General features: G+C 41.4%; 1 long non-coding RNA gene across 3 annotated transcripts; it reads left to right on the forward strand.

Annotated features, from left to right (window-relative positions):
• Positions 1-1,122: 1,122 nt before the first annotated feature.
• Positions 1,123-15,185, forward strand: LOC116660523. 3 transcript variants are annotated; one of them, XR_004316107.1, is made up of 6 exons: positions 1,123-2,034; positions 4,394-4,627; positions 5,200-5,350; positions 6,861-7,151; positions 10,239-10,334; positions 14,968-15,185. It is a non-coding gene; the product is annotated as an uncharacterized LOC116660523 (long non-coding RNA). The 3 variants fall into 3 exon arrangements; XR_004316106.1 differs by lacking the exon at positions 14,968-15,185 and adding an exon at positions 11,555-12,626; XR_004316104.1 differs by lacking the exon at positions 14,968-15,185 and having other exon boundaries at positions 10,239-10,684.
• Positions 15,186-15,385: the final 200 nt, after the last annotated feature.

Raw genomic sequence — 15,385 nt, forward strand, 5'->3', positions numbered from 1 at the left:
CCATTTTATGTGTTTCTGTTTAAAGACAGCTTATTTCTATACACTGTGCATGACTGCTGGGCTCAAGGCCAACAGCACTTTGATTCGTGCTGATGAATCTTGTCGAGCACGTCTTCCTCGTTAAGGCTCATTGCAGCCTTCTTGATCTGGGACACTGGACGCTAGACAGCACTCTGCTTGGGGACCATTTTAAACAATGAAATCACCAACGATAAGTAGAAAAATGACACTAAATAGACGGTGAAAAGGACACCTATTTACAGTGCGAGAGCTGAAACAGGAAGGCAGAGCGCAACCTTCTTCGACATCACCCGGAACGTGGACATCATGGAAATCAGGTTTTTTGCTGTTCTGTACGTGTCTGTGGGTGATCGCGAAAGTGCCTCGAGTTGCACTGATTGCAGGCTGACAAATAAAATTTTTTAAGTAGACGAATTCGCAAAAGCAGAATCAGTGAATAATGAGGACAAACTGTATTTCACTGTAGGATAAATATGGTAAACACCTACCATAAGGCTTAGTGGGGTTTAGTAAATTGCATCCCATAAAATGTGGCCTGGTATTTTTGTGAGACTAAAGAGGGTGACTAGAGTAGGCCTGTGCAACTAGTCGGAAGCCTGTTAAACAGTTATCAGTTATCATTTAAAAACACCCAGGAGCTTATGCTCCTTAATAAAGAATACTTTTGGATCGGAACAATTTGTCTCTGGCTAATTTGGATTTTCTTGGGGACACCAGTATCTTTCTTTGTACTGACACAGAGAAGTCAGTAGCTGAATTAGATGAATAGGCATAGAATTATTGAACTAAGCATGTTTCAGGTCACCTTCCATGCGTGTTGTACATGAAAGAAGGGTTTTAGAAATATGAACTTGTTTGTAAAATAAGAAAGGGAAGCAAGAGGTATTAATTTGTAGAAGTAAGAGAAGAAATAAGAAAATTTATGTCTGTAGGACTATATTATACATAAATTTTTATAAATGTTATATAAAATATATACTAGACAAGTATATTTTAAATGCAAGCTAAAATAATTAGGACTGATGCAGTATTTGCTGGAAGCAATGGAAAGTATTGGGCAAAAGGAACTAGATTTTGTGGCTGATCTTGGCCGTTACTGAATGGCATATAGTAGGGTAAAGTTGGATAAAAAATTAGAGAAATGAAAGTGCTCAAAATGTGTCCATTTTCTTTGGAAGGATTTTAGTTGTTTTTGTCTACCATCTCTCTGGGTTTAATTATAGTAAGTGCTTGGTTATGGCATGGGAGAAAAATGAAGAATTATTTCTGGATGGATTTTGAGGATAACATGATGATGCGTGGTAATAAACATCACCTGTGAGTTTCTGTTCATTGCATCCCACTAAGGTACAGTCTTTTACAGTGTTTCAAAATGAATGCTTGCATTCACTCATTCACTCACTCATTCATCGGTCTATACTGAATCTTCACTCGCTGGACAGCCTTCTGGGTGTTGGAGATACAGCAGTGAACTAAACCTAACTACTTCCCTCATGGAACTTACTCAGTAGTGGGGAGAGATGGACACTGAATAAATGCATATGCAAAGCAGAATTTCAGATGCTGGTAAGAGCAAGGGAGAAACACGGAGCAGGGAAGGGAGATGGGGCTCCTTTTGTGTGCTACTTCAAGTATTTGTGATCCTCCCTTTGACTCCAGATGCTCCTGCCAAGACCAGTCCCAGCAGACTTTGGCCAGCTCTGTGCGGCTCTGGGGTTTCCATACGCTGAGCCTGGGACACTCCATGGAAACCAGCTCTATATTCAGACATGCATAACCCCAAAGCGCAGGCAGGAGGGGGTCAATCAATGCTTCTCGTTTTTGTCCCCTGGAGCTTTAGTTCTGATATATATTTCCTACGCTTTCCTCAAAGGCACCGAGAAGGATCAGTCATCTCAGCGAGACAGCAGCTGGGTTGCACATCCTTGATGGCCCTTCCCTCCTTGCCTGTTTCACTCACCTGCTCCTGCCCTTCTGCTCCCTGGGATTGAATTCTCAAATAACTCCCTGCATGTAAGCCTTTGTTCAGACTCTGCTTTGGGGGATCCCATGGTAGATGGAGAATGCAGAGGTTGGAATGGTGTTGTAAGTATAAATGGGGTTTCCAGGAAAGGCATCGCTAAGAAGGCATTTTTGAGAAAAGACCTGAAGAAGGGAGGTAGGAATCATGCAGGTAACTGGGGGGACAGCATTCCAGATTCTGGGGATGACAGCAAGGACAGGGATGGGCAAGAGAGAGTGAGGAGTAAAAGGAGATGCAGCCAGAGGGATGACGGAGACCCAGATTCCATCCCATGGCACCATTGTTAGGATCTGGGTTTCAACCCAAGTGAGATAACCAATTTATTCTCAGAAATTCTGCCTGCTTTGCCCCTTTTATATTTTATTTTTAATTTTATGTTTGTTTGATACACTTGGATCCTCATTTTCTGGGCAGGTATGTTGAATCTTTTAAAAGTGAGCTTCACTTGGTGAGAGCTGCATATTCCTATTCTCAGCTTTCTTGGGTTGCTACCGAAGTGGTGACTTCTTTGAGGACAGCGCTGCAGGTGTTATTGTACTGGATCCATGCATGTTGAACCTAGAGTGTCATTCCTAACTCCATCTAGTGAGCAGATACTTACTGAGTGCTGCTCTGTGCATGACCCTGTGAGACAGCAGGAAGATGTTTAAGACTCTAAGGAGCTGAGAATGTGATAATGCCTGATGGCATCTGAATCAGCCGGATCGCGATCCTGAAAGTCTGCTAATTAAATATGCCACGTTCATTTTTTCCCCTTGTACATCATTTCCTTTAATTTTGCTTCTTTCCCCCTCCCCCCTTTTGCTTTTACGGAAGAACTTCTGTACATCAAACCATATCCCTACTTATTTCAAATGTCATAAATCCTATTGCTGTTTTCAACTGTCTTACATTTCTTCTCTAATTTATCCCTACTGACTAGAGATGTAATTCTTGGGACTATTTTGACAGAGAGAGAGAGAAAGAGGAGAACTAACTATAGAGTGGGAATTCTTCTTCAGTGGAGAGAAATGAGTAACTGGCCATGACTGAAGAATTTGGAAATTAAAGGAATAATGTAGATTTACGCTCAGCTAACTCTTCCACTTCCTATGCTCATTCGATGTGTCAGGGGTGAGAGGAGTTCTCTAAGCGGTGGACATGTCCCATGAATGTCTTCTTCTTGCTCCAAAGAGAGCCTCCCTTGTCGCTTTAGACGTTCTCTGGCCTCACCCTGTCTCGGCGTTGGCTCTCTGGTCTGTACTGTTTAGTATCGCACCCTTTATTGTGCAGAGATCCTTTGTGTTGTGTCGTGTGATTTTCGTTCTCACGGGCTTCTCTTCCTTCTTGAACCGTCTCGGTCGCGGGATCCTCCCTCTCCTCCCCTGGAACCTGGGGATCGGCAGCAGGTCACACATCTGAGCATGCGCAGGATTTCCCGTCTCCCGGAAGTTCCTCATTATTAACGCGAATCACATGCATAGTAGCATGTGCCTTGTCACTTCCTTTACTTTCTGAGAAGTGAAATGGTAAGGAAGGCAAGTTAAATGCAGACATTTATCAGATGACCTCCTTTCAGATGGAAATTTCCAATATTTCTAGATAACTGAACTCTTTCCTTCCATAACTTGCCAGTGTGCCAATTTAATGATCAGTTTCAAGATTAACTAATTTCTTCAGCATACTTCTATTACTGTGCCTCCTTTGGTCCTCCCTGTCTATACTATACACACCTATATGTGTATGTACATGTGTACATACCTTTTACCATTACCTAGATTTCACTACTAAAATTTTATTCTTGTATTGACCGATTTCCCCAAAGACTAGAGTGACTATATGTCCCAGTTTACCTGAAACAGTGCTGGTTTATCTGTTGTTCCTCTGGTAACTAATAATTAATACCTCCCCTTTTGTTTTCAAAACTGTGCTAATTTGGACTCTAAATTATGGGATTACCCTATCAAAGTTGTTTTTTCTTCCCCTCACATCCTGCATGCTCTCTCAAAGTCTGAATCCTAAGTTGGAAATAACGTAACTTAACAACATCTGTGCCCCCTGGACCTTTAATTTCCTGCCCCACACTTCCAGCCTGTGGGGATTTTCCCTGTCACATGCTCCTGGCAATGTCAAGTCCACATGTGGCTGGACTGTGCCATCCACCCGATGGGTTTTTTTTTTTTCTTCCTGGGTCTTTGACCCCTTCGTTTCAATGTGCTGCTTCCTCTGACTCTTCCCTGTAGGATGTGTTGTTTTGGCCGACCCTCATCAGGTCATGGTTGATGGTCTGTGGGAGGATGGGCTATACCTTTGGTACAGGTGAACTGGTTCTGAGTCCCTTCTCTTCCTGGTCCTCTTCTTTTTCACCAGCCCGTATCCTGAGAATCTTTGATATCTGGAATTGTTAGTTTCTTCCTGGAACACTTTGCTGTGTGTAACCAGCAGGCATGCAGAAAAGAGTTGGCTCCAACTTTTCCACCTGTTCTTCAGACAGAGAGGCCAGCTTGGCAAAATAGTGGCCTCCAGTAGAGAAAAAGAAACCTAGCAAGTTTCCGCAGGCCATAGAAACAATCCTCGCTGCTTCTCTACTTTTTGGAAAACAAGGTATGTTGAGTGTCAAACCCTTTGCGTCTCTCTTAACACCACCCGGAGCGAGCTCCTCTCTACCTGCTCCAGGTGGAGGAAGGCTGGTCATCTCAGCGGTCAGTCATAACCTTGGAGTCAGACAGCTTTGGGTTTCATTCTTTACTCTGTGGCCTCAGGCAAGTTACTGTATTTCTAAGTTTCCTTGTTTGTAAAATGAGAATATCAATTCCTATCTTGTTGGCTTTAGGGGAGAGTTAGATGAGATCATGTATACAGTATGCTGAGAATTGTGCCTGGCAATGAGTGTAAACCTAGTATATAGTTGTTTTTCTTACAATAATGACTGTTAATTTTAGTATCAGAGTTATAGTGAACCATCAGTTCATCAGATTCTATCTTATGAAGTTGACAGCAACAACTAACACAATGACAAGAACTACTGAGTGAGGTTCTAAAGCAACCTCGCTCTGTTCTCTTGGGTGGCTATTGGTGGCTGACAATACCAGAGTCAGCGGATCATCCCGTAGACCATGTGATGGAACAAAAATGATCCTGTGAGTAATTAGGCAGCTTTGATTTTTGTTTTGCAGATTCTTCCCCCTTTTAACTCAACAAGGGATAACGTCCACCATAGCTTTTCTTCTTGAAGAAGGACAGCATGGGGAGAATGAAGGGTGAAGAGAAACCAGCATTACAAGTAGCTCAAGTTTGTAGGCTGACCCACTGGGGACTCCCAAGAAGGTCTGTTGGTTCGCCAAAGAGTGTGACCCCCAAGTGAAATTTGAGTGCTTCTGTTGAGTTACTTCTTTCCTTCTGGAGGCCAGGGGCAAATTCCTGATACTCCTCCCCTCTAGATTCTTAGTTCTTTGATTTTCTTCCCATTGTAAATTGTCTACCAGACACTATCTCAGTCCAGACCCATAACCAGCTGAACCAACGCTTCCTAGAAGATGACTATGATGACTCTTTTCAGCTGGTAGAGTTAGAGGATCCTGTTTTTCCTCCATAGCCAATATTTCCCTTATCACGAAGACTTGTATTCAAATGGTATTATTTCTTTTTAGAGCCAAACGTATTTCTCATTTCATATTGTCAGATGATCTGATTACTTCTGAGCACCATCCCTTGGCAGGGGAAAGAGCAGATAAACTGAAGCCCACTGTGCTTAAGTGACTCTCCAGGATCTCATGATGAGTCAGGAAACCAGACAGGAATAGAAGCCACGACTCTAGCCTCCCAAACTGTTTTTCTGACCACCAGACCACACTTCCTCTCCAGACTATGAAACACTGGAAAATGGGAGTCAGGCAGAGAGTAAATATGGAGGCAAACCCACAGAAACACAATTTTACTTGTACCCAAATCATGTCATTTAGCAAAGGAAAACAGAAAAACACCCCAGTCTCTTTGCTGTCATCAAAATTATAACCTAAACCCATAAGGGATATAGAATAGGAAATGAGTCTGCCCTAAATTGACATACTTTTTCCGTTTAAAATGAATTTGAAAAGATTGTCCATCTTTCAGTCCTGATGTGTTTTTCCCTTATGCTAAAGGAGAACCTAAGCATTCAGAATAGGTTTTATTTAGGTTCAAGTGCATATAAATAAAATACCTGTATTATTCTTATTCTTTACATGATCAAGACTTTAATTACTACTTATTGCGTGTTTAAGGCTTTGTGGGAGCAATAGGCTTATTAGACATAGTCACTGTCTATAAACTTAATATTTAGTTGGACAGAGACCGTATATACCCATGAAGAACTGAAGGCAGTTGGTGATGAATACCAAATGAGCAGGAGTGATTGAGAAGCGGTGCCTGAAGTGCAAAGCTGGAATCACAAAGCAACATTTCATGAAGACTTGGGTTTGAGTCTCAACTGTATCACTCGTTAACTCTTGGACAAATCAGATTCTATGCATCGACAAGAGGCGACAGCCATTGCCTGGCTGTCTTCCAACAGCGTTGGTGTGTAGACCAACATGAGACAATGCATGTAAAATGGGCTGTGAGCTGGAAGATTAAAATGTGGGAGGAATTCAGATCGTAGGCGTTGTCAGAATCAGGCCAGGGTTGCACAGGTAGGCCTTTCTCCTTTGTTTCTGGAGTCCTCAGTGATACAGTTTTCAAGGGCTACATAGCCTGCCCAAATGGAAATTAAAACAAGAAATTAAAAGCAGGGTCCCTTTGAAATTGTTTTTGGCTATGAAAATAGAAAATAACATAATATTTCCCCTTTGGCAAATAGCTCCCTGCCGCATCCCTTTGGAATACGGGCGAGTGAGAGAGCAGAACACCTGCATGAAATCAGCTGACGACGGTTGTGTAGAGAGAACTTTTCCATTTGGAGGAGGAAGACATGCAACTCAGAGGAGCCAGGTCCTCTGTCCCGTGGGACACAGAATGCCAAAGCCTTGCCCACCTGTGGTTCCCAGGAAGCAACAGCATTTCATCACCCAGACTATGTGGCAACCAACTGGAATCCTTGAATGACCCTTCCATGGAAACAAGCCTGACACTGTGTTCAGGGCTTCCATCTGTGGGTGAAACTGGGTATTGTTGAGATGGGAAACTTGAGAAAAGGCAGGAATTGACTTTTAAAATTAGGCAGAGAAAATTGACCGTAATTATTGTTCAGTTAGAGCCCGTGAGGACATTTTAATTCCAGGAGGTCATGTGAGTTTTCTTAATCCAGGAACCAATTAATTGTAAAACTCTTGTCTAAGAGTCTTTATTAATCTCTGTATCAAGTCATTCTTTTACAGCAATAATTCATTACCTTTTACACTGAGCAAAAAATGTAGATTTCTGCTGTTGACTGTGTGACCTCATTATGAAATCAAAAGACAGCTATTTAAAATTGTCTTCTATCTAAAATACAGCCATTAGAATACAATCCCTGTCTTTCTCTCGGGGTCATGCATGGCCTAATGTAAGTAACACTGTAGAGTCCCTGTGCCAGAAGTAGAATAATAGGCAACTTTTAGACCATAATGCTCTGGCGCCAGCCAGCCCTCAGGCGCATCATTTTTGATTGTGAAATTTATAGGAAAAGCTTTGTGGGTGGTTGTAATATATTAGCACCACCTAGTGGTGATGGGCAGAGCTGCCTTTCTTCACTCCCCAGGACCCCACCTCCATCAAATTACTGCCCAAGCACGGCTGACGGAACTCTATTTATAGTCTTTTATCTAATTTTGTGGCCACTTTCCACTTTGAAAGTTAAAGGTGCTGCACAACTGGGGTAAAAAGATGAAGAAATGTACAAACTATTATAATAATAGTAATAATACTAATAATCAATAATTTATTGAACACTAACATGATAGGCTGTAGTAAGTGCTATGTTTTGTTTTAATTTTTTTAAATTGAAATGTAGTCAGTTATAATGTGTCAATCTCTGGTGTACAGCATAATGTCCCAGTCATGCATATACATACATATTATTCATTTCCACATTCTTTTTCATTAAAGGTTATAACAAGATACTGAATTTGGTTCCCTGTGCTGCACAGAAGAAATTTGTTTTTTATCTATTTTTCTATATAGTAGCTAATATTTACAAATCTCAAACTCTCAAATGTATCCCTTTCCACCCCCTCTCCCCCCATAAGATTGTTTACTGTGTCTGCAAGTCTGTTTCTGTTTTGTAGATGAGTTTATTTTTATAATCCTTTTAGTCAATCCTCACAAGACCAGTGAGGTAGATTTTATTCTTACTTTCCCATTTTGCAGGTGAGGAAACAGACAGAGCGCTCAAGTAACTGGCCTTGGTTACATACCTGGTATTTAGAGGCTTTAGGTATTTCCTTGTCTCACTGACATTAAATTTTCAGGGGTTTTCATGTTGGTACCATCAGAAGCATCTCTGCTATGATACTATGAGTAGGTGGAGCTCAGAATTTTTCCCAAACTGAGAAAGAACCAACAGCGAGGGAACCAGTGGGGCATACTGATTGAGAATGGGTGCTGCAGGGTCAGACTAGAGCTGGGTTCAAGGCACAAGCCAGCCAATTATTCCTCCTGTGTCCCTGGGCAAATTATGGTTCCACTCAGAACCTCGGTTTCCTCTTCTACGAAATGGAGATAATACTATCCTACTCATGGAGGAGGTGGCAGTGTTGGGTGAGATATGTATGCATAGATTCTGGCTCATATTGAATGAATATTGAAGGGTTATGACTAGATTACTATTAAAATAATTTTTTTTAGATTTTGTGGATTTCTATTTTAATTTCTTTGAATGCTGAAGTCATCCAATGATTAGAGTTTTCTGCTTCCCTCCCAAGTTATCAAAAGATTCATTTTGTGGATGGAAAATAATGAGTTAAGAAGCCTATGTCTTAAGGTTCAATAGCAAATCTGGGGTAGAATGGAAAGTAGTGTAAACTCGTTTCTAATTTGTCACATATTGTGGAAGAAAGGAGTGGCTGGTTCACAGTATATTGTGTTGCCGCCATTGGCAAGCTTGCTCACATGAGGCATCCAGAGAAGTTTCAGATGGTGGCCAATGGCTCTTCCTGTCTGGAGGGCGGCTGTGGATGGTGGAGGTTTGAGAGTAGCCCCTCTCCCCCCCCAAGGATGCACCTCTGGTCCTTGCAGAGGGCACCTGGCTTTCATTTTCAATTCTCAGGGCTCTGGGGGTCCCCATAGGTAACAGAAATCTCTCTCAGGGCTCTTTCTTCTCTGTGACTTGTCCCTGCTCGTTCAGCACAGTCTGGGGTTGCTGCTGGAGGGGCTGAGGATGGGAAAGGTGAAGAATTTTGATTAGAGGATAGAGGACCGTGTAATGGGAGGGAGTTGGACTCACAGTGGCTTATGTGAAAGAAAATCAGATTCTCCCACTGCCCAGGGTCAGCTCGGAGAGCCCAACTCCTTTCTCCTTTGCTTGGCATGACTGCAACCCTGTTCCTGTTTCTATCATCCTGCTCTTCCTATAGCTCTGAGCTCCTGGAACATAGAGAGAGGCTTGGTTAATATCATACCACCCCTAACAAACTCTCTGCCCTGCAGTCGGAGCTGCCTTTTATAAACAAGTCTGATGATTTTACTTCCTTATCTCAAGCCACAGAGTGGCTTCCACTGCTCTTACCAAATAGTGTGAAATCTGCAGCCTAACTTAGCAAGGCCATATGTGATCCAGCTCCTGCCCCTTCAGGCCTCCTGTTTACACTCCAGGTGCTTCATTTCCAGAATGTTCTAAGCTCCTTCAGACCCCAGGGCCTTTGTACATACTGTTGTCTCCACTAGGACCATCTTCACTGGACTCCCTCTTACTTATTTATCCATAGACTTGGGGTCCCAAACTTTGCCACCTGTTTGAATTGCTTAGGGAGTTGTAAAAAATTCTGATGCCCAGGCATCATCCCATACCAGTTTAATCAGAATCTCTGGAGGTGAGACCCATGGAAAAGGATTTTTGAAAGCTCCCCACGTGATTTCAATGTGCAGCCAAGTTTGCGAACCAGTTCTTAGATGAAGTACTTTCTCCACGTAGTTGCCTAATTTCTTAATTTTCCAGTTTAGTTTGCATCCTTCATTACGTGTTCTCATAGTTCTCTGCACATTTTGCATTTGTTGACTATGTCTCCCACCAGACTGTGTCTATTGTGTTCTCTATTCCTAGGGTGTGGCTCGGGGCTTGGCACGTAGGAGGACCGGATGAAACTGGAACGTGGATGTATTAGTGTTGCCACCACCAGCGGCTGGCACTCTCCAAAGGGTAAGAGGCTGCACTTTGACTTGGCTCAGGCACCTGCATCCATGTGTTGAGTCAATGAAACAGCTGCTGAGAAGAGGAGGGCGCCCTGCTGGGAAGTGCCCACAATTCCATTATCTGGGGAGAGTGTTTCCCTGCCTTTGGAAATGCTTCGATTTCTGGGTCACAGCAAGAACCAGAATTATCAGGGCTTATATCTGATCATTGGGCAGTCCTCCCACAAAGGATTTGCCTATTAACTTACTTATAATTAATTGTCTTCTGGAGTGAATATTTACCAAGAAAAACATTCTCAATACTCAACAGTCAAAGGATATTTCCAATGACGGGTACTAAATTTTTTTTTTTTTTGATTGAAGCACAATTGAGTTACAATTTTGTATTACTTTCAGGTGTACAACATAGTGGTACAAAATTTTTATAGATTATACTCCACTTAAAGTTATTATAAAATATTGGCTATATCCTTTGTGCTGTACAATATATCCTTGTTTAGTGTATTTATTTTATACATAGTAGTTTGTACCTCTCACTCTCCTACCCCATCTTGCCCCTCCCCCTTTCCTCTCCCCACTAGTCACCACTAGTTTGTTCTCTAGATCTGTGAGTCTGTTTCTTTTTTGTTATATTCACTAGTTCAATAAATGATAACAGGTTATCTGTCTTTCTCTGTCTGAATTATCTTACTAAGCGTAATACCCTCCAGGTCCCTCTATGTTGTTTCACATTGCAAAATTTCATTCTTTTTTTATGGCTGAGTAGTATCCATTTTGTATATATATACACACATGAAGTCTTCTTTATCCATTCATCTGCTAATGGACACTTAGGTTGCTTCTATACCTTGGCTATTATAAATAATGCAGCTAATGAACATTGGGGTGCAAACCATTTCTCAAATTGACCATGTATTTCTTGGTGAATATTCACTGGTATGGACTATGAACAAAAAATAAATTAATAGAGCAATATATTAGCATAAGAGCAGACTAACAGTATCAATATAGCCATAGAATGTACTTCATGGAGAACAGAAATGAGTTTAGTTTATGGCCTCCAATACACTATATTGAGGGATAACCTAGATACGATGTCAGAAGGATAAAAAAATTAAAGACATGGTGTCCGTGTAAAATGCACTCTATAATCAAAGCACAGTGACAGGACAATCCTGACATCCATCTCAATGCTTTACTTTTTCTTTTTTGCATTCACTTCTACAGATTTGTTTCATTATATCACAAACAGGGAAAAATATCTTATTGAAAGGGAATGTAAGAAGATGCAACATCTAATGAATGGAAATCTGAACTAGAATCTACCAATAGATTTTGCATCTAACTTTTTCTGCAGCTGTGGATGACTCATTTTAGTGTCTCAGTTTCTCCACCGTTAGAATGAGAGTAATAAAATTTGCCGTTAATTAAAGTCTCTATTTTTTTTAACTGTTTGGGAAGTTGGGTCCAATGGAAAAATGAAATACTTGAGGATATGACTTAGCCTGTGCTAGGAATTTTATAGGCAGTTCACCAAGGATTTTTTTCCAAGTGATTTGCACGATATGCAAAATGTATTTTAAGCTGAATGCCTTGGACTGAAAGCCATGCACAATAACCTGTCCCAAAAGCAATTATCACATCAAGACACACCCGTTGGGATTCAACGTTCCTATTTAAAGTCTGTCCAGACATCACAGCCCACATGTATAATGGCTTTGGCAGAAGAGTGAGAGCCAGCATTGGCGGGAGCCTCGTTTAACTGAGCAGGAAATAGACGTTTTCCGAACCAAAGTTTTGAAAGTTGAGAAATACCTATTTTGTGAGCAGAATTTACGGCCTCATTCCTACGAGAAGAAGAAGTAAAAGCAAATGGACGACATTTAATTCCATAAAGAAGTCACAGCTCTGGAGCCCATTTTCCAATGGGACCTGAGGGTGTTTGTGGAACAAATGAGCATCTAAAAATATTTCGATCTCTTTAGATCCCTGAGATTTCAAGTATAACATTCAATTCAGGCACTGATTTTTCAAGAGGTCTTTGCTTCCTCCTCTTGTTTTCTGGGTTAGAAGCTCCCTTGTGAATGCTGGTTACTGGGTTTCCATATTGTTTTGGAATTGTCCTTTTCGCCATTAGATTGTGAGTTATTGATGGATGACCATGGATACTGCTTATTCATCTTTGTTCCTGTTGTAATCAGCACAATTTGAACAAGAATCAATCTTGTTCAAGAGTGGGACCTAATTAAACTTACAAGCCTTTGCACGGCAAAGGAAACCATAAGAAAAACAAAAAGACAACCTATGCAATGGGAGAAAATATTTGCAAATGATGCAGCTAACAAAGGTTTAATTTCTATATAAACTGCTCATACAACTTAATAACAAAAACAACCAAACAGCCCAATCCAAAAATGGGCAGAAGACCTAAACAAGCAATTCTCTGATGAAGACATACAAATGGCCAATAGGCACGTGAAATAATGCTCAGTATCACTAACTGTCAGAGAAATGCAAACCAAAACTACAGTGAGGTATCACCTCACACGAGTCAGAATGGCCAGCATTAAAAAGTCCACAAACGATAAATGCTAGAGAGGGTGTAGTGAAGATGGAACCCTCCTGCACTGTAGGTGGGAATGTAGTTTGGTGCAGCTGTTAAGGAAAACAGTATGGAGGTTCTTTAAAGGACTAAAAACAGACTTACCATATGATCCGGCAATCCCACTCCTGGGCATATATCTCGAGGGAACTCTAATTTGAAAAGATACACACACTCCAATGTTCATAGTAGCACTATATACAAGAGCTGAGACATGGAAACTGCCTAAATGTCCATCAACAGATGACTGGATGAAGAAGCGGTGGTATATTTATAAGATGCAATACTATTCGGCCATAAAAAAGAATAAAATAATTCCATTTGCAGCAACATGGATGGACCTGTAGATCATCATTCTAAGTGAAGTAAGCCAGGAAGAGAAAGAAAAAACCACATGATAGCACTCATACGTGGAATCAAAAAAAGAAAAAAGAAGACACTAATATACTCATCTACAACACAGAAACAGATCCACAGACATAGTAAACAAACTTATGGTTACTGGGGCAAAGTGGGTGGGAAGGGATAGACTGGGAGTTTGAGATTTGCAAATATTAACTACTATGTATAAACTAGATAAACAACACATTTCTTCTGTACAGCACAGGAAACTATATTCAATATCTTGTAGTAACCTATAATGAAAAAGAATACAGAAAGGAATATATGTATGTACATGTATGGCTGAAACATTAGGCTGTACACCAGAAATTGACACACTGTAAACTGACTATACCTCAATTAAAAAAGAAGAGAGATGATTGCTACCTCAATTGACAAAGGAATGAGCACTGTCGTCACCATTACAGGCCTGGTACGGTATAGGTGGTGATACTTGGAATCCAAGCAAGAAAAGCTAGTCAAGGGCCACTCTTGTTTGTGCATGACTAAATTGCACCAGGATCTTGCGTCATCGGAGGGCTGAGTGTTTGGCGTGTCAGGAAGCGCTGTGGTTCCATTTGGCCAGTGGATTTTGGCAGTATTGGGTTCTTGTTGCCTGCTGCAGTGATGCAGGGAGGCAGGGAGGAGGGCGGAGGGAAGCCCCAAGTAATTTCTCAGTAATAAAAGCCTGTCTTCTTCAAAGGCTTCTCTTTCCTTACCTCTCAGAGAAAATACTACCTTAACACATCATTCCCTAATTCACCTTCAAAGAGGAGAGAGACACAGAAAATTGCTTAACAGAGATGGCCAAGAGTTATGCTGGTTCAGTGTGATTCCAGAGGAAAAGCTGTCTTGGCTCAAGGCCCAAGTGGCCTTCAGTTTTTCTGTGCAAGATGCTCTTAGGAAATCTGAGAGTTATGGGTGGAATGTTTAGACCAACCAGGCACGTCCGCAGGTGGGTAGGGGGAATCCCAGGTCAGAGCCAGGCGCTTGATGCGATAATCAGAGGTGGTTTGCTGAGGCCTGGAGGAAAGGTGCAGAATCCTGCAAAACCATGATGTGAATTTGAGAAAGGAGATCTAAGTTAAAATAAAAAAGCAGCAAAGATGACTTGGTTTTTTGAGCAAAGAAGTGTGATGTGTAATTCCACACCCCCTCCAGGAAAGCTCAAATTAGCTAAAAAAAAAAAAAAAAAAAAAAAAAAGAATGATTTACATTGCAATGATGCACAAAATTATTCCAGTCCTTAAAATACTGAGGTAAAGTTTTGTAAGAGAAGAGTGCCTTTATTTGAAACTGTTGTTCCCCCTAACTATACAGAAATAGGTGACTTTATATAATAATAGTGGAAATGCCCACTTGACAGCCAAGAAGAGACCCTTCAGCTCAGCCTTCTCTGTGGTGACTCAGCTCCCATGGCCTGGGACCCAAGGAACTCTCTGCCCCTGTCCACAGTTACTTTCCAAAACCCTGCAATGTTCACTGAAGGGATAAATAAAACCTAATATCAGCAGCTAAACTATTTGCTCATAAAAAGATATCTATTGAGTAGAAGATTTAAAAAGCCTCCACTGAAATGTCCTTGTGGCAACAATAAAGAGTAATTTAATTTCTGTGCTCATATTGCAGCCTCCTTTTTATCAACTTTATTTTTTAGGTCCAGTTCTTCTCCCCAATCAAGCAGCGAAAAGTAGGACAAAACAGGACCTCAGCCAGCTTGCTTTATACATCTAAGATATGAACCTCCACTCAGAGTATGGGATTTCCTTACAGAAATGTATTGGGGCCACGGCAATAAAATATCTTAAAATTTTTTCGCTAATCTCTACTGTGTATCAGGCACCACCCTAAATATCTTGTGTTTCATTTGTTCTTCTTCCCCACAAGCCCTTGAGAGGTGTTGCAAATCTGGACACGTTACAGACGTCCAGATACGGAAACTGGCTGAGAGAGAAATCTGCCCGGGACACGTGTCATGGTTTGTCGGTAGAGATGCTGAGATTTGAACGGAGGTCTGGTAGCCATCAAAGCTCGAGTTCGCACCCACTTCAGTATCGTGCCTTCCATCAGCGAAG

The sequence above is a fragment of the Camelus ferus genome, chromosome 3 (genome assembly GCF_009834535.1).
Source record: "Camelus ferus isolate YT-003-E chromosome 3, BCGSAC_Cfer_1.0, whole genome shotgun sequence".
NCBI classification, from domain to species: Eukaryota; Metazoa; Chordata; class Mammalia; order Artiodactyla; family Camelidae; genus Camelus; species Camelus ferus.